Source organism: Ranitomeya variabilis, chromosome 8 (genome assembly GCF_051348905.1).
Source record: "Ranitomeya variabilis isolate aRanVar5 chromosome 8, aRanVar5.hap1, whole genome shotgun sequence".
In the NCBI taxonomy this organism is placed as follows: domain Eukaryota; kingdom Metazoa; phylum Chordata; class Amphibia; order Anura; family Dendrobatidae; genus Ranitomeya; species Ranitomeya variabilis.
In genome coordinates this window covers 85,445,468-85,464,435 of record NC_135239.1, presented here as the reverse complement: position 1 = coordinate 85,464,435, position 18,968 = coordinate 85,445,468, and positions in this window count along the sequence as shown.

Below are 18,968 nucleotides of genomic sequence, written 5' to 3'. Positions count from 1 at the left end.
GCCTAGAGTACTGGGTATGAAAGAGGGCAAGAACAAGCCATTTTGCTGCTGTCAGGCCATTTAGTCGAAGGGCTAATTTTGAAGTGTCCAAATAAGACTAAGAAAACCATAGAAGAATACCTGGCGTTCAGGAAAAGCAGAGACAATGCCACCCTCATAAATGATGTCACTTGCACAAGAGGGGCTGGTTTCTGCTTGCTTGTTCTCTCCTCACAATGGCACTGACAGTGCACTCTCTTGCTGGCTTGTCTGTTCTCATCAGAGTCGGTGAGGGAGCACATTGTGCATATTGCACAGTGACAAGAATCTACTGAGCAAACGTCAGACTTGACAAACGATATATGCTCGATGGAGCAGGGACTAGCCCAGCCCCTGAAACGGACAGCCCTGATGACACTTCATTTCATGGAGGGGCAGAGGTGTGACAGTGACCACAGTCTCTGCCCCATGATGACATCCTGTTTGACTATTCTGGCATATACTGGGGATTCTCAAATGGAACATCATCAAAAAGGAAGTAAAAATACAAAGCAGAAAGATAGAGAGGAAGAGATGAGTGGTGGTTTTTTTTTAATTGAACCACATAGAAAAGTGATTAGATTATTACATTAAATACGTAAACATTTAGGATTTAATGAAATTTTGGTTTTGAAACACTCCTTTAAGCGATAAATAAAATACTGAGTTACAATATTGTACCTGTACTTCTTTTTACAACAATGTGCCTGGTACTCCTATTCTAATAATATGCCTGTTACGCCAGTTTAGATATTTTAAAATGTTAGTGAAGTTGCTGAAATTACAATGTAATTATCAGCTGCTTCTGCTTTTCTCTTTTTGTCACAATCCAAAAGGTTGTACAAAAAAACACAAAAAGGGTCCACACTAGTGTTAAGCGAGTATACTTGTTGTTGGGGTTTTCCCGAGCACGCTCGGGTGGTCTCCGAGTATTTGTGAGTGCTCGGAGATTTAGTTTTTGTTGATGCAGCTGCATGATTTACAGCTGCTAGCCAGCCTGAGTACATGTGGGGGTTGCCTGGTTGCTAGGGAATCCCCACATGTATTCAGCCTGTCTAGCAGCTGTAAGTCATTCAGCTGCGGCGACAAAAACTAAATCTCTGAACAGTAACAAATATTTGGAGACCACCCGAGCGTGCTCGGGAAAACTCGAACAACGAGTATACTCGCTCATTACTAGTCTACACGCCTTTAGTAAAAAAAATAATGTGCTTGTGCACAAATACGCTATGTGGCCAGCATGCAAACACCAGTATATCCATGTTATACCAAAGATATGCTGTCCTTTTTGTATTTTTTTTGTAGAATGTATTGGGAGTGTGGCCTCCTCTTGAAGAACCATTCATCTTACCCATCCATCTTACCCAGAAAGGTATTAATTAAGAGCTAAGCGTCGTTCCTATTTTTTGCCCAGTTTGGTTGATGCCTGGCTTGGCACATAAAGAGAGAGGTAAATCAGTGAAAGTACGAACCATCCAAAATAAAGATATACATTGACTTGGTTGGGTGTTTTTTTTTCGTTTCTTGATCAAAAAATGTTAATTCATATCTTATATTTTTTTACTTATTTAGTAATAATGAAGTTCATGTAGTTATTCATTGCATTGTGCTGATACATATACTATATCTGAACTATATGTGTCCAAAAAGTTAACCTGTTTTGTAGGAATGGAATTATTACCCTGAAGGCAGTAGACAATTATTTTCTGTCGCCTGATTCCACATACTGACAGAGACAGGCTGATGTGTAAATTAATTTAATTACTGGATATATGTTTTTATAAGGATGACAAGAAACAATACATTGAACACATTGAAACTACAGCAATATTCAAGTTGGAATTTGCCCTAGTCTAATAGTAAGCCTACTTTCAAAGCATGTAGTGATTAAATAATTGACTTACTGACAACTGCATGACAACTAAGCTCTAAGTAATATTTTGGGATTATTTTAGTCCAGACGGGCAGTGTGTAAGAATGCTCATGTCCACTTATAGACCCGTGTTAGCGTGTAGGGTAATACTATCTATCATGGTCATTTAAAAAAAATCAAATAAATACTCCCTTCAGTTCATTCTGCTCATACATGAGTTTTCAATGCTCTTTATAATGTTCTAAAAGTAGTATTTACTTCAAGTCTAAGCTATACTTTTCAAAAATAGCATTTAAATCTCCAAAGAGCTGACTTAGCATACAGACAGAACACCGTGAAACTCTCTATATTTAACTCAAGCAAAACATCATTTTAGAAGTCTTTCTATTCTAAAAATGTGCTATATTATAGGTCAGCAATCACATTTTACCCACGTTCCTATAGTTCTTTAATTTACATTCTACATTCATTTTTTACACTCACAGTTTTCTTTACAGTTTATTGGATTATGTAGGAAAAGCTGTAACTGTACCTAAAATGGTTGATGTAGCATTTGGGCCTTGAAGCCTAAAAGAAGCCAAAAAGGTCTACCACAAATGAGACCAGCCATGAAAATAATGTGTGACAGTTGGGGGATTTCCTGATTTTGCATTAGTGCTTAACCCCTTTACCCCCAAGGGTGGTTTGCCTGAGCCAATTTTTACAATTCTGACCACAGTCCTTTTATGAGGTTATAACTCTGGAACGCTTCAATGGATCCCGGTGTTTCTGACATTGTTTTCTCGAGACATATGGTACTTCATGATAGTGGTAACATTTCCTTGACATTACTTGAGTTTATTTGTGAAAAAAATGGAAATTTGGTGAAAATTTTGCAATTTTTCAACTTTGAATTTTCATGCCCTTAAATCACAGCGATATGTCACACAAAATACTTAATAAGTAACATTTCCACATGTCTACTTTACATCAGCACAATTGTGAAACCAACATTTTTTTTTGTTAAGGAGTTATAAAGGTTAAAATTTGACCAGCAATTTCTCATTTTTACAACACCATTTTTTTTTAGGGACCACTTCACATTTGAAGTCACTTTGAGGGGTCTATATGATAGAAAATACCCAAGTGTGACACCATTCTAAAAACGGCACCCCTCAAGGTACTCAAAACCACATTCAAGAAGTTTATTAACCCTTCAGGTGTTTCACAGGAATTTTTGGAATGTTTAAATAAAAATGAACATTTAACTTTTTTCACAAAAAAATTATTTCTGATCCAATTTATGTTATTTTACCAAAGGTAACAGGGGAAGTTGGACCCCAAACGTTGTTGTACAATTTGTCCTGAGTATGCCGATACCCCATATGTGGGGGTAAGCCACTGTTTGGGCGCATGGCAGAGCTCGGAATGGAAGGAGCGCCATTTGACTTTTCAATGCAAAATTGGCTGGAATTGAGATGGGACGCCATATCTCATTTGGAGAGCCCCTGATGTGCCTAAACATTGAAACCTCCCACAAGTGACCCAATTTTGGAATGTAGACCCCCTAAGGAACTTATCTAGATGTGTGGTGAGCACTTTGAACCCCCAAGTGCTTCACAGAAGTTTATAATGTAGAGCTGTAAAAATAAAAAATCTTATTTTTTTCACAAAAATGATTTTTCGCCCCCAATTTTTTATTTTCCCAAGGGTAAAAGGAGAAATTTGACCCCAAAAGTTGTTGCCCAATTTGTCCTGATTACGCTGATACCCCATATATGGGAGAAAACTACTGTTTTAGTGCACGGCAGAGCTCGGAAGGGAAGGAGCACCATTTTACTTTTTCAACGCAGAATTGTATGATTAAGATCGGACGTCATGTTGGGTTTGCAGAGCCCCTGGTGTGCCTAAACAGTGGAAACCTCCCAATTGTAACTCCAACCCTAACCCCAACACACGCCTAAGCCTAATCCCAACCCTAACCACACCCCTAACAACAACACACCCCTAACCCTTATCCCAACCCTAACCACACCCCTAACCCGAACACACCCCTAAACCTAATCCAAACCCCAACTAAGGCAGTGATAATGGAGGGCTTTATTTACTATTTATAGCTGGTTTTTATAGCTTTTTTTATATTTGGCAGCTGTCACACACTAAAAGACGCTTTTTATTGCAAAAAATATTTTTTGAGTTACCACATTCTGAGAGCTATAATTTTTCCATATTTTAGTCCACAGAGTCATGTGAGGTCTTGTTTTTTGCGGGACAAGTTGACGTTTTTATTGATATAATTTTCAGGTACATGACATTTTTTGATAGCTTTTTATTCTGATTTTTGTTAGGCAGAATGAACAAAAAACAGCAATTCGTGAATTTCTTTTGCAGGGGGCATTTATACCATTCCGCGTTTGGTAAAATTGATAAAGCAGTTTTATTCTTCGGGTCAGTATAATTACAGCGATACCTCATTTATATCATTTTTTATGTTTTGGCGCTTTTATGCAAAGAAAACTATTTTATAGAAAAAATTATTACTTTTGCATCGCTTTATTCTGAGGGCTATAACTTTTTAATTTTTTTTGCTGATGATGCTGTATGGTGGCTCGTTTTTTGCGGGACAAGATGTCATTTTCGGCGGTATAATGTTTATTTATATCCATCTTTTTGATTGCGTGTTATTCCACTTTTTGTTCGGCAGTATGATGACAAAGCATTGTTTTTTGCCTAGTTTTTTTTTTTTTATTGTGTTCACTGAAGGGGTTATCTAGTGTGACATTTTTATAGGTCGGGTCGATTCAGACTCGGCGATACTAAATATCTGTACTTTTATAGTTTTTTTTATTTATTTACATAAAGAAATGTATTTATTGGAACAATATTTTTTTATTTATTTATTTAGGATTTTTTTTTTTTTTTTTTACACTTGTAAATATATTTTTTTAACTTTTTTACTTTGTCCCAGTGTGGGACATCATGGTAAAGTGTCAGATCGCTGACATTGACATTGCACTTTGCAATGCACTGTGTCAGATCAGCGATCTGACAGGCACTGCAGGAGGCTTGCTGGCGCCTGCTCCGAGCAGGCGCTTGCAAGCCACCTCCCTGCAGGACAGAAAGGAGCCCCACTGCCATTTTAGATCCGGGGCCTGCAGGGAGGAGGACGGAGGAGACCCTCAGAGCAAAGTGATCACATCGCGCTGCTTCGAGGATCTCAGGGAAGCACGCAGGGAGCCTCCTCCCTGCGCGATGCTTCCCTATGCCGCCGGAACACGCTGAGGGTTAATGTGCCAGGAGCAGTTGGTGACTGCTCCTGGAACATAGTGCAGGATGTTAGCTGTGATAGTCAGCTGACACCCAGCCATGATTGGCCGCGCTCCCCCGTGAGCGCGGCTGATCACGTTTGGCGTACTATCCCATCGGTGGTCATACGGGCCCATACCACCTTGACGGGATAGTACGTCTAATGTCAGAAAGGGGTTAAGATCTTCAAGGTACATGTCTAGGAGAAGTAACACAATGGAAGCAATTTCTGAAGACTGGCATTCTTTATGCCTGCCTTAACCCCTTTCTGTCATTAGACGTACTATTCCGTCCATGTGGGGTGGGCCCTACTTCCCAAGGACGGAATAGTACGTCCAGCACGATCGGCCGCGCTCACGGGGGGAGCGCGGCCGATCGCGGCCGGGTGTCAGCTGACTATCGCAGCTGACATCCGGCACTATGTGCCAGGAGCGGTCACGGACCGCTCCCGGCACATTAACCCCCGGCACACCGCGATCAAACATGATTGCGATGTGCCGGCGGTGCAGGGAAGCATCACGCAGGGAGGGGGCTCCCTGCGGGCTTCCCTGAGCCCCCCGCAGCAACGCGATGTGATTGCGTTGCTGCGAGGGTCTTACCTCCCTCCCTGCCTGCTCCAGACCCGGATCCAAGATGGCCGCGGATCCGGGTCCTGCAGGGAGGGAGGTGGCTTCACAGAAGCCTGCTCAGAGCAGGCACTGTGAAGCAGCCTGCACTTCTCTCAGATCGGTGATCTGTCAGAGTGCTATGCAAACTGGCAGATCACCGATCTGTATTGTCCCCCCCTGGGGCAAAGTAAAAAAGTTAAACAAAATTTTTCCAAATGTGTAAAAAAAAAAAAAAAAAAAAATTCCAAAATAATGAAAAAAATATATATATATTATTCCCATAAATACATTTCTTTATCTAAATAATTAAAAAAAACAATAAAAGTACACATATTTAGTATCGCCGCGTCCGTAACAACCCGACCTATAAAACTGGCCCACGAGTTAACCCCTTCAGTAAACACCGTAAGAAAAAAAAAAAAAAAACGAGGCAAAAAACAACGCTTTATTATCATACCACCAAACAAAAAGTGGAATAACACACGATCAAAAAGACAGATGTAAATAACCATGGTACCGCTGAAAGCGTCATCTTGTCCCGCAAATAACGAGCCACCATATAGCATGATCAGCAAAAAAATAAAAAAGTTATAGTCCTGAGAATAAAGCGATGCAAAAATAATTATTTTTTCCATAAAATAGTTTTTATTGTATAAAAGCGCCAAAACATAAAAAAATAATATAAATGAGGTATCGCTGTAATCGTACTGACCCAAAGAATAAAACTGCTTTATCAATTTTACCAAACGCGGAACGGTATAAACGCCTCCCCCAAAAGAAATTCATGAATAGCTGGTTTTTGGTCATTCTGCCTCACAAAAATCGGAATAAAAAGCGATCAAAAAATGTGACGTGCCCAAAAATGTTACAATAAAAATGTCAACTCGTCCCGCAAAAAACAAGACCTCACATGACTCTGTGGACCAAAATATGGAAAATTTATAGCTCTCAAAATGTGGTAACGCAAAAAATATTTTTTGCAATAAAAAGCATCTTTCAGTGTGTGACGGCTGCCAATCATAAAAATCCGCTAAAAAACTCGCTATAAAAGTAAATCAAACCCCCCTTCATCACCCCCTTAGTTAGGGAAAAATAAAAAAAATGTATTTATTTCCATTTTCCCATTAGGGCTAGGGTTAGGGCAAGGGTTGGGGCTAGGGTTAAGGCTACAGTTAGGGTTGGGGCTAAAGTTAAGGTTAGGGTTGGGGCTAAAGTTACGGTTAGGGTTTAGATTACATTTACGGTTGGGATTAGGGTTAGGGGTGTGTCAAGGTTAGAGGTGTGGTTAGGGTTACTGTTGGGATTAGGGTTAGGGGTGTGTTTGGATTAGGGTTTCAGTTATAATTGGGGGTTTTCCACTGTTTCGGCACATCAGGGGCTCTCCAAACGCGACATGGCGTCCGATCTCAATTCCAGCCAATTCTGCGTTGAAAAAGTAAAACAGTGCTCCTTCCCTTCCGAGCTCTCCCGTGTGCCCAAACAGGGGTTTACCCCAACATATGGGGTATCAGCGTACTCAGGACAAATAGGACAACAACCTTTGGGGTCCAATTTCTCCTGTTACCCCTGGGAAAATACAAAACGGGGCTAAAAAATAATTTTTGTGGGGGAAAAAAAAAAGATTTTTTATTTTCACGGCTCTGCGTTATAAACTGTAGTGAAACACTTGGGGGTTCAAAGTTCTTACAACACATCTAGATAAGTTCCTTGGGGGGTCTAGTTTCCAAAATGGGGTCACTTGTGCGGGGCTTCTACTGTTTAGGTACATTAGGGGCTCTGCAAACGCAATGTGACGCCTGCAGACCATTCCATCAAAGTCTGCATTCCAAATGGCGCTCCTTCCCTTCCGAGCCCTTCCATGCGTCCAAACGGTGGTTCCCCCCCACATATGGGGTATCAGCGCACTTAGGACAAATTGGACAACAACTTTTGGGGTCCAATTTCTCCTGTTACCCTCGGGAAAATACAAAACTGGGGGCTAAAAAATAATTTTTGTGGGAAAAAATGTTTGTTTTATTTTTACGGCTCTGCATTATAAACTTCTGTGAAGCCCTTGGTGGGTCAAAGCACTCACCACACATCTAGATAAGTTCCTTAGGGGGTCTACTTTCCAAAACGGTGTCACTTGTGGGGGGTTTCTACTGTTTAGGTACATTAGGGGCTCTGCAAACGCAATGTGACACCTGCAGACCATTCCATCTAAGTCTGCATTCCAAATGACGCTCCTTCCTTTCCGAGCCCTCCCATGCGCCCAAACAGTGGTTATCCCCACATATGGTGTATCATCGCACTCAGGACAACTTGGACAACAAATTTTGGGGTCCAATTTCTCCTGCTACCCTCAGGAAAATACAAAACTGGGGGCTAAAAAAATAATTTTTGTGGGAAAAAATTTTTGTTTTATTTTTACGGCTCTGCATTATAAACTTCTGTGAAGCCCTTGGTGGGTCAAAGTGCTCAAAACACATATAGATAAGTTCCTTAGGGGGTCTACTTTCCAAAATGGTGTCACTTGTGGGGGTTTCAATGTTTAGGCACATCAGTGGCTCTCCAAACGCAACATGGCGTCCCATCTCAATTCCTGTCAATTTTGCATTGAAAAGTCAAACGGCGCTCCTTCCCTTCCGAGGTCTCCCATGCGCCCAAACAGTGGTTTACCCCCACATATGGGGTATCAGCATACTCAGGACAAATTGTACAACAACTTTTGGGGTCCAATTTCTTCTCTTACCCTTGGGAAAATAAAAAATTGGGGGTGAAAAGATAATTTTTGTGAAAAAATATGATTTTTTATTTTTACGGTTCTGCATTATAAACTTCTGTGAAGCACTTGGTGGGTCAAAGTGCTCACCACACCTGTAGATAAGTTCCTTAGGGGGTCTACTTTAAAAAATGGTGTCAATTGTGGGGGGTTTCAATGTTTAGGCACATCAGGGGCTCCCCAAACGCAACATGGCGTCCCATCTCAATTCCAGTCAATTTTGCATTGAAAAGTCAAATGGCGCTCCTTCCCTTCCGAGCTCTGTCATGCGCCCAAACAGTGGTTTACCCCCACATATGGGGTATGGGCGTACTCAGGACAAATTGTACAACAACTTTTGGGGTCCATTTTCTCCTGTTACCCTTGGTAAAATAAAACAAATTGGAGCTGAAGTAAATTTTTTGTGAAAAAAAGTTAAATGTTCATTTTTATTTAAACATTCCAAACATTCCTGTGAAGCACCAGAAGGGTTAATAAACTTCTTGAATATGGTTTTGAGCACCTTGAGGGGTGCAGTTTTTAGAATGGTGTCACACTTGGGTATTTTCTATCATATACACCCCTCAAAATGACTTCAAATGAGATGTGGTCCCTAAAAAAAAATGGTGTTGTAAAAATGAGAAATTGCTGGTCAACTTTTAACCCTTATAACTCCCTAACAAAAAAAAATTTTGGTTCCAAAATTGTGCTGATGTAAAGTAGACATGTGGAAATGTTACTTATTAAGTATTTTGTGTGACATATCTCTGTGATTTAATTGCATAAAAATTCAAAGTTGGAAAATTGCGAAATTATCAAAATTTTCGCCAAATTTCCGTTTTTTTCACAAATAAACGCAAGTACTATCACAGAATTTTTACCACTATCATGAAGTACAATATGTCACAAGAAAACAATGTCAGAACCACCAGGATCCGTTGAAGCGTTCCAGAGTTATAACCTCATAAAGGGACAGTGGTCAGAATTGTAAAAATTGGCCCGGTCCATAACGTGCAAACCACCCTTGGGGGTGAAGGGGTTAATACATGTTACATTGAAGTAAGATGCACCTAATTTATTAGAGGATGCATGACTTTTCTACCCCTCTGATGAAGTGATGGCGAAACATGCAACAGGCACAAACATTTCAGGTGATGTGTTTTGTTTGATCCAGCCTTACAATATTTACAGTTTTTTTATTGTTTCTCCCTGTGTGGTCTCTTATGTGGATGTATCAGGATGAGCTCACCTACTTTATGCCTATGAGTGAGACATAGTTATTTATGCCGTAGTACGCTACATACTACATGTAGCACTCCTTTTGCACTTTGCAGACACATTTTGCATACTTATTGTTGCACCCTACTGGATATCTTTGGTAGGAATCCAAACTCTTTTGCAGCTGGTAGAGTACACACAGGCATGCAGTTCTTGTGTTCAAACAGTGAGCAGTTTATGAAAAGTCCATAAACGATCACAGCTCATTTGATTTACCTTTGGCTCAGAGGATTTAGCCAAACTCTGTAGGTATTCAAGTGGCATGAGAAGCTGAAAGACAAAAAAATATAAAGTTATGGTAAAAATATGATGTGTGCCATAATTTGCCACCTTATTTTATACAGCCAGAGAACTGAGGTAGGAGCAATTATAAATTCCTCACATTTTCCATTTTCTCTAAAACTAATTACAGAATGATTCTAAAACTATTTTAGATTAGGTTCACACGCAAACAAATTTTAGAAAAACGAATACTAATTTACAGTCTGTTTCTAAATATTTCTATTCTTTTTAGTCAATATGGACACACTGAAATATATAAAATACAACATTTTCTGTATTATTAACTCTCAAAAACATGATTGTGATTTGAATGTGTTACCATTTGTGAGTTTCCATTGCATGTGCTGTCCTTTTCCTGAATGCTTGCTCTGTTGTCCTTTGAATGTGGTTTTTGTGGTTTTTTGAAAACAGAGACTTGGACAAAAAATAATAACTTGTTTTGAACCAAAGCAAAGTCACACAAGTAAATTCCTTCCATTCTGGTTTGGTTTGAGAAGTCTTTAATTTACATTGTCTTCTGATGCTGTATATGACAGCTTGTACATATATACTGAAATCTCTTGTTGTAATATATTTTTTACCTTTCTCAGTAGGTATAATGTGGTCCACAAGGTTTTCAGTATGAAGTACTGAATTAGCCACTAAACCAGGGTCCTGCAATTGTTTCCCTCATCTCTAAGTTGGCCATACACATTAGAGGACTATTGATCAAATGCCTGTTGCATCTGGGAATGTTTAACTTGAAAAAAAGAAGGTTAAAAGGAGAATTAATAGCTATCTACAAATATCTGAAGGGATTTCACAGATTAGAAGATACAGATTAGATATTAGAAAAAAGTTTTGACAGTGAGGGTGATCAATGAGTGGAACAAGCTGCCACGAGAGGTGTTGAGCAGAGATGAGAGAATTAGCTCAGGCTGTCTCTGATATAATTTAGCAATGACTGGATTTCGCCACAGTTTTTAAGCCCTCTAGATGACATCATCCCAACCTAAAGTCACTCAAAATGTTATTTTATGCTACAGGTGATCACGTCCATCCCTTCCTATACAAACCCCTTTCCTCCTTATAAGGTTGGAGTCACACATAACTAGTGTTGAGCATTCCGATACCGCAAGTATCGAGTATCGGCCGATACTTGCGGGTATCGGAATTCCGATACCGAGATCCGATACTTTTGTGGTATCGGGAATCGGTATCGGGATTAATATCAATGTGTGAAAGAAAGAATTAAAATAAAAAATAGGGATATACTCACCTCTCCGGCGGCCCCTGGACTTTACCGCTGTAACCGGGAGCCGTTGTACCTAAGAATGCGCGCTTGAAGGGCCTTAGATGACGTCACGGCGCTCTGATTGGTCGCGTAGCGGTCACGCGACCGCTACGGACCAATCAGAGCGCCGTGACGTCATCTAAGGCCCTTCAAGCGCGCATTCTTAGGTACAACGGCTCCCGGTTACGGCGGTAAAGTCCAGGCTGCGTCGGAGAGGTGAGTATATCCCTATTTTTTATTTTAATTCTTTCTTTTACACATTGATATGGATCCCAGGGCCTGAAGGAGAGTTTCCTCTCCTTCAGACCCTGGGAACCATACAGGATACCGTCCGATACTTGGTGTCCCATTGACTTGTATTGGTATCGGGTATCGGTATCGGATTAGATCCGATACTTTGCCGGTATCGGCCGATACTTTCCGATACCGATACTTTCAAGTATCGGACGGTATCGCTCAACACTACACATAACGTATAAAAATCGGTCCATTGTTTACGGCTGAGAATTGCATCAATGTTCCTTGAACAGTGATCCGTATGTCATCCGTGTGAGATGTGTCAAACTATCTGTGTGACATCCGTATGTCATTCGTATGGCGAGATTTTCCCGCCGGCTTGCAAAATGGAGATATAATGGATCCATGGCCTCAAATATTCGTGAAAACATATATACAGTCTCTGTTTCTCTCTCTTTCTATATATATACAGTACAGACCAAAAGTTTGGACACACCTTCTCATTTCAAGATTTTTCTGTATTTTCATGACTTTGAAAATTGTACATTCACACTGAAGGCATCAAAGCTATGAATTAACACATGTGGAATTATATACTTAACAAAAAAGTGTGAAACAACTGAAATGATGTCTTATATTCTAGGTTCTTCAAAGTAGCCACCTTTTGCTTTGATGGCTGCTTTGCACACTCTTGACATTCTCTTGATGAGCATCAAGAGGTAGTCACCGCGAATGCTTTTCAGTTCACAGGTGTGCCCCGTCAGGTTTAATAGTGGGATTTCTTGCCTTATAAATGGTGTTGGGACCATCAGTTGTGTTGTGCAGAAGTCTGGAGGATACACAGCTGATAGTCCTACTGAATAGACTGTTAGAATTTGTATTATGGCAAGAAAAAAGCAGCTAAGTAAAAAAAAACGAGTGGCCATCATTACTTTAAGAAATGAAGGTCAGTCAGTCCGAAAAATTGAGAAAACTTTGAAAGTGTCCCCAAGTGCAGTGGCAAAAACCATCAAGCGCTACAAAGAAACTGGCTCACATGAGGACCGCCCCAGGAAAGGAAGACCAAGAGTCACCTCTGCTTCTGAGGGTAAGTTTATCTGAGTCACCAGCCTCAGAAATCGTAGGTTAACAGCAGCTCAGATTAGAGACCAGGTCAATGCCACACAGAGTTCTAGCAGCAGACACATCTCTACAACAACTGTTAGGAGGAGACTTTGTGCAGCAGGCCTTCATGGTAAAATAGCTGCTAGGAAACCACTGCTAAAGACAGGCAACAAGCAGAACAGACTTGTTTGGGCTAAAGAACACAAGGAATGGACATTAGGCCAGTGGAAATCTGTGCTTTCGTCTGATGAGTCCAAATTTGAGATCTTGGTTGGAACCACCATATCTTTCTGCGACACAGAAAAGGTGAACAGATGGACTCTACATGCCTGGTTCCCACTGTAAAGCATGGATGAGGAGGTGTGATGGTGTGGAGGTGCTTTGCTGGTGACACTGTTGGGGATTTATTCAAAATTGAAGGCATACTGAACCAGCATGGCTACCACAGCATCTTGCAGCGGCATTCTATTCCATCCGGTTTGCGTTTAGTTGGACCATCATTTATTTTTCAACAGGACAATGACCCCAAACACACCTCCAGGCTGTGTAAGGGCTATTTCACCAAGAAGGAGAGTGATGGGGTGTTACACCAGATGATCTGGCCTCCACAGTCACCAGACCTGAACCCAATCGAGATGGTTTGGGGTGAGCTGGTCCGCAGAGTGAAGGCAAAAGGGCCAAAAAGTGCTAAGCATCTGTGGGAATTCCTTCAAGATTGTTGGAAGACCATTCCCAGTGACTACCTCTTGAAGCTCATCAAGAGAATGCGAAGAGTGTGCAAAGCAGTCATCAAAGCAAAAGGTGGCTACTTTGAAGAACCTAGAATATGACATAATTTCAGTTGTTTCACACTTTTTTTGTTAAGTATATAATTCCACATGTGTTAATTCATAGTTTTGATGCCTTCAGTGTGAATGTACAATTTTCATAGTCATGAAAATACAGAAAAATCTTTAAATGAGACGATGTGTCCAAACTTTTGGTCTGTACTGTATATATTTATATAATATATATCTTTATATTTCGTACAGAGCTATACAGGAGAATAGCCGATAATTCAATTGCTATGTGTCGGTGTCCACCAAGGTTCAGTTGTAGGACTGGACACTATGCCTGCAGCAACCTAAGGTATTACCAGGCTAAAGCTGAGATGGCACCTTCTATTTAAGGCTTCTACTCCAATATAGAGGTGTCTGAGTTACGTTGTTAGCTTGCCTTGCATGCTTGCTAGTTGTCAGGTTCCCCAGTTCAGCCCGTCTGCTTGTCTACTCTGTACCCGTCTGCTCTTATCTGTCTGTGCCCATCTGCTCATACCTGTCTGTGCTCTTATGTCTATCAGCCAGTCCAGATTGCACCTGCCAGTACCCATCTGTCTAACACCCAGTCCAGCCTGCACCTGCCAGTGCTCTTGTGTTCCTCAGCCGCTCCCATCTGCACCTGTGGTTCCAGAGTCTGTACAGTGCCTGCCTGCATTCTTCTTCACTACTTCGGCCTGTAGCAGCTTACCCACTGTAGGGAGTCAGCTGTCACCTTCTATAGGTCAGCCATGGAGTAGCATCTGGTGCGACCTCCTTGTCCCTCCTTGTGTCGCAGTTTTCACCTGCTGCCACTTATCTGAGTTGGGAGTTGGGAGACCAGGCTTTCAGAGGGATATGGCACAGTGGTTCCACCACCTTGTCCATTACAGTCTCCATCTGCTGTGTTGGCTGTAGTGGAAGAGGTGTCGGTCTGCCCTATATTAGGTCTACTCTATTGCAATTGATGCCACTTTGTTGGTGTCTGCCACTAATTTTTGTAAATGTGTAGACTCCTGGTTGGGTCTCCTTCATGCGTGTTGCCTGTTGCAGTAGGCCTCAGAGATCGTCAGTCTCTACTTCCTTGGTGTCAATTAACCGTTGTGATGCAGTGACCCATGTAACAGGTAGGGGGTGCTGAATGGTCTCCCCAGTATACGCACGGAGGCGTATTGAGGCCATAGGAATGCATGGCAATCACAAGCATGACTGTGTAATGTGATAAGGTCCGGCAGTATTGTGAATGGCTGATACGTGTGTTGCAGAGCAGAAGACTCTGCGCTGCCAGCCTGAAGCAATGTGGTGTTCTGGGACCTATAGTCCCACAAGTGTTTGGTATGTCTATAATGGGTGGTTGACAGGGCTAGTTTTGTGAGATGGGCGGGACAAACTAGCCACACACCCACACTCCCACCCAGGGGAGTGGTTAAGGATCTATAATGTGATCAGGGTGTGGGTCACATGTCGCTGTGAGTTTCCTGTTTGAAGCCTGTGTTGGAAAACCTGGGAGGAGGCTTCCTGAACAGCACATGGTGGGGCTTTGGACCTGGTGGCCTGGGGTGTTGGACTGACGTCCTGAATAGCACCTGGACAGGCCACATGCTTGTGTGTTGGGAGGTCCTGGGAGTAGGATCGGATCCCTGAGAAGCACACAGTGAAACTGTTGGGGAAGCTACCGTCCTCCGGTGGGTCTGGACTGACTAATGTGTGCCACCCAGGCAAGTTGGTGATCTCCGTGAGGCAGCTTTCCTGAAAGAGAGGACTGACAATGAGTCAGCAGGTGGAGCAGGAGCTCCCATCAGGTACCTATACAGACTGTTGGTGCTTATGGTGTTCCTTGAACTGTGTGGTAACCCACGGCAACTGGTCAGAAGAGGACCAGCGTGTTTAGTTGCCGCAGACTTAATGTGATGTCCCGATGGAATGTGTAATGGACTGTTCATGATATGGTTTACAGTTTTAAATAAACCATATACACTGTTTTGTGTGAAAAACCGTGCCCATGTGCTTGAATCCTGTGCCAAGCGAGTATTCCCTAATACACTCAGTAAATGCAATCTTACACCGTGTTACTATCCTTAGATTTTTCTGACAATAGTAGTCTACGAAATTTATATGATATTTGTGCTACCTGAGTGTGGCTGAACATAAAAGCAGGTTTAGCAGTTGGTTGTTGTATCAGGGCTCCCAGCACAGGAGGCCTACACAGATACCTCACCCACCTCGTCTTACTGTGATGTACAATTGAAAGCTTTAAATGCTGGCCCAGGCCCCAATACCACATGCCTGGCTGATTTCTGCAGTGCCATGCTACAATTTGTACTGTGGGTGAATTGAGACCACTTTCCTGGTGTCTGTCCCTCATTTGATGTGTTTTGGCGGCAGTGTAAGGCTGCAGTTTCATCATACACAGTGAAGAGGCAGTGACCCACAAAGTTCAAACACAAAAGTTTCTTTAATGTGTTTCCTCACAGCATTAAATCCAATTCTTACAAATGCATATAACTTCAGTGTATACTATCAGTGTTCAGTTCACACCAGTTCATAGCAATATATATCACATGGCTTTAAATTGCAGTCCCTAAACAGGCCAGACTTCCCTTGACCAGTTTCCCTGGGCAACCGCACGCCATATTACAGTCTCTATACACAGTCTCATATGTTTCAGACACTACACATGCCAGCCCCATTTGACTAGTTCCCGTGGGAGTCCTGCATCACTGTATCACAGTCTCTTACAGTCTGTTTATTCACACAGCCGTACACAGCCCAGGATATCCTCCGGCACCATATCCACCTGTTTGCAATCGTTACACATGCTAGTCCTCTTTTGGGCACAGGACATCCACCTCCAGGCACAGGACTGTCCACATCTGTCTTTTTTGGGCACAGGACATCCACCTCTGGGCACAGGACTGTCCACATCCAAGACCAGTACCATGGACGAATTGCATCACTGTATACGCTGCGGTTGCCAGGCTAATCAGCTGCCCTTGGTGCTGGATCCGCTGGCCTGTGCCTCCATGCACTGAGCCAGTGCTCTGCAGGCCTCTGCTCTGCACACCAGACTGACACTGACGTGCACCTCACACACCTGACACACACATACTTCTTGCTGCAGGACTTTTAACACACACAAACCTGTGGCCTTCAGCCACATGGAAAACCCAGATCGGAAATCCGTGACTCCCATGCACACCTATGGACTTCATCCGTCTGCATGCACAACCTGGGGAGAAGACACAGCGACCCCTATCTGTGACATGAGTCACTGCCTCACAACAGCTTTTGGGGCCATTATACGGTATTGCGCATGTGTTTGTTTTTGCCTCCCATTGACCGTAATGGCTATGTTTGGCGAATATTCAACAAATAAATTGACTAATATTGCAAATTCGGCAATCATAATCCGAATCGAACATTGAAATATTTGCTCATCTCTACTCACTACTGATCCCATGCCCATATACCACTCTATCCATGTCCTCATGCAGTAGATGAGTGCTGCAGTTTACAGAAAAGAGTGCTTGCGAGCAGCTTTTGTGTGACTGGTAGGGGTCTCAGGATCCAAACCTCACCTATCTGCAACATATTTAACACGAGAAAAACATTAAAAAAATATTACAGGTACCCTTTAGGCTGTGTGCATACGTTCAGGATTTTTCACGTTTTTTTTTTGCGGTTTTTCGCTATAAAAACGCGATAAGACTGCGAAAAAAACGTATACATTAAGCATCCTATTATTAGAATGCAATCTGCAATTTTTGTGCAGATGCTGCATTTTTTTCCGTGGCAGAATTGCATTCCAGGAAAACTAACGCAGCATGTTCATTCTTTGTGTGGAATCGCAGGGATTCCGCACACATAGGAATGCATTGATCTGCTTACTTTCCGCATGTGGCTATGCCCATCATGCGGGAAGTAAGCGGATCATGTGCGGTTGGTACTCAGGGTGGAGGAGAGGAGACTCTCCTCCACGGACTGCGAACCATATAATTGTTAAAAAAAGAAAGAATTAAAATAAGAAATCATGATATTCTCACCATCCGGCGTCCCACGCAGCATTCCCGCTCTTCGCGATGCTTCCGTTCCCAGTGATGCTTTGTGGCAATGACCTTTGATGACATAGCGGTCTCGCGAGACCGCTACGTCATCTGGGGTAATTGTTGAGAGGCATTACTGGGAACGGGAGCATCGCGAGGAGCGGGAAAGCTGCGAGGGATGCCGGAAGGTGAGAATATCACGATTTATTATTTTTTAAATTATTTTTAACATTACATCTTTTTACTATTGATGCTGCATAGGCGGCATCAATAGTAAATGTTGGTCACACTTGTCAAACACTATGTTTGACAAGTGTGACCAACCTGTCAATCAGTTTTCCAAGCAATGCTACAGATCGCTTGGAAAACGCTAGCATTCTGCAAGCTAATTACACTTGTAAATTGCTAGCGTTTAGTGGGAAAACGCATGCCAATTCTGCATGCGTTTTACCAGCGACACAGTTGCAGAATTGCTGCTAAAATTTCCGCAGCAATTCCGGACGTGTGCACATAGCCTTAAAGAACATAGATGAAGTCAAAATGGAAATATCTGTAAGACAGAAGTGAAAATATCCTCATCTAAAAGCCAGACATATCCTCTAGAGATCATATAAACAAGAAAGAAAAAGACTAGACCAATAACGGTATGCACACCCATAGAATATACAAAATATCAAAAACTTTTATTACACCTCAAAAGGACAAGTACACAATAAAACCATTTAAAAAGGCCTGAATACAGAACCATAGGCTAAAGGTATTACCATTAGCTGTGGCATGTATTATTTTGTGATCACTATTCTGGGCAAAGAGCATGCCCGTTTAACACTTTATGCCTTTATATTCTTTACATTGAACAGGACAGTGAGCATACTCATTTAAAACTCTATACTGATATGTTCTGTCTGTAGAATCTCAGCAAATTGATTACTGGTCAGTGTATGTTCATTGGTTGTGGCATGTATTATCTTGTGATTTGAAATACTATCTGCATAAACAGGAGACATTGTATATATTTAATATTAAGCACTTTATCTATGTGTGTTATTATTATTTTTTTGTAACGTATTCAGGGGTGGCTGCCTATGGTTCTGTATTCAGGCCTTTTTAAATGGTTTTACTGTGTACTTATCCTTTTGAGGTGTAATAAAAGTTTTTGATATTTTGTATATTCTATGGGTGTGCATACCGTTATTGGTCTAGTCTTTTTCTTTCTTGTTTATGTATTCTACTTTACTGACTAGGTTTTGCACCCCATTTTTCATTATCTGTGCAGGAGTGCACCGCTTATCTATATTTGTACAGTTATATCCTCTAGAGATGACACATACACATTCGATGTGAGATATCTAGTATCACGGTTTAAACATTTGTGTCAACAAATATATATCGATTTGTCAGTGTGGTTTATTAATGCACATACAGACACTAGC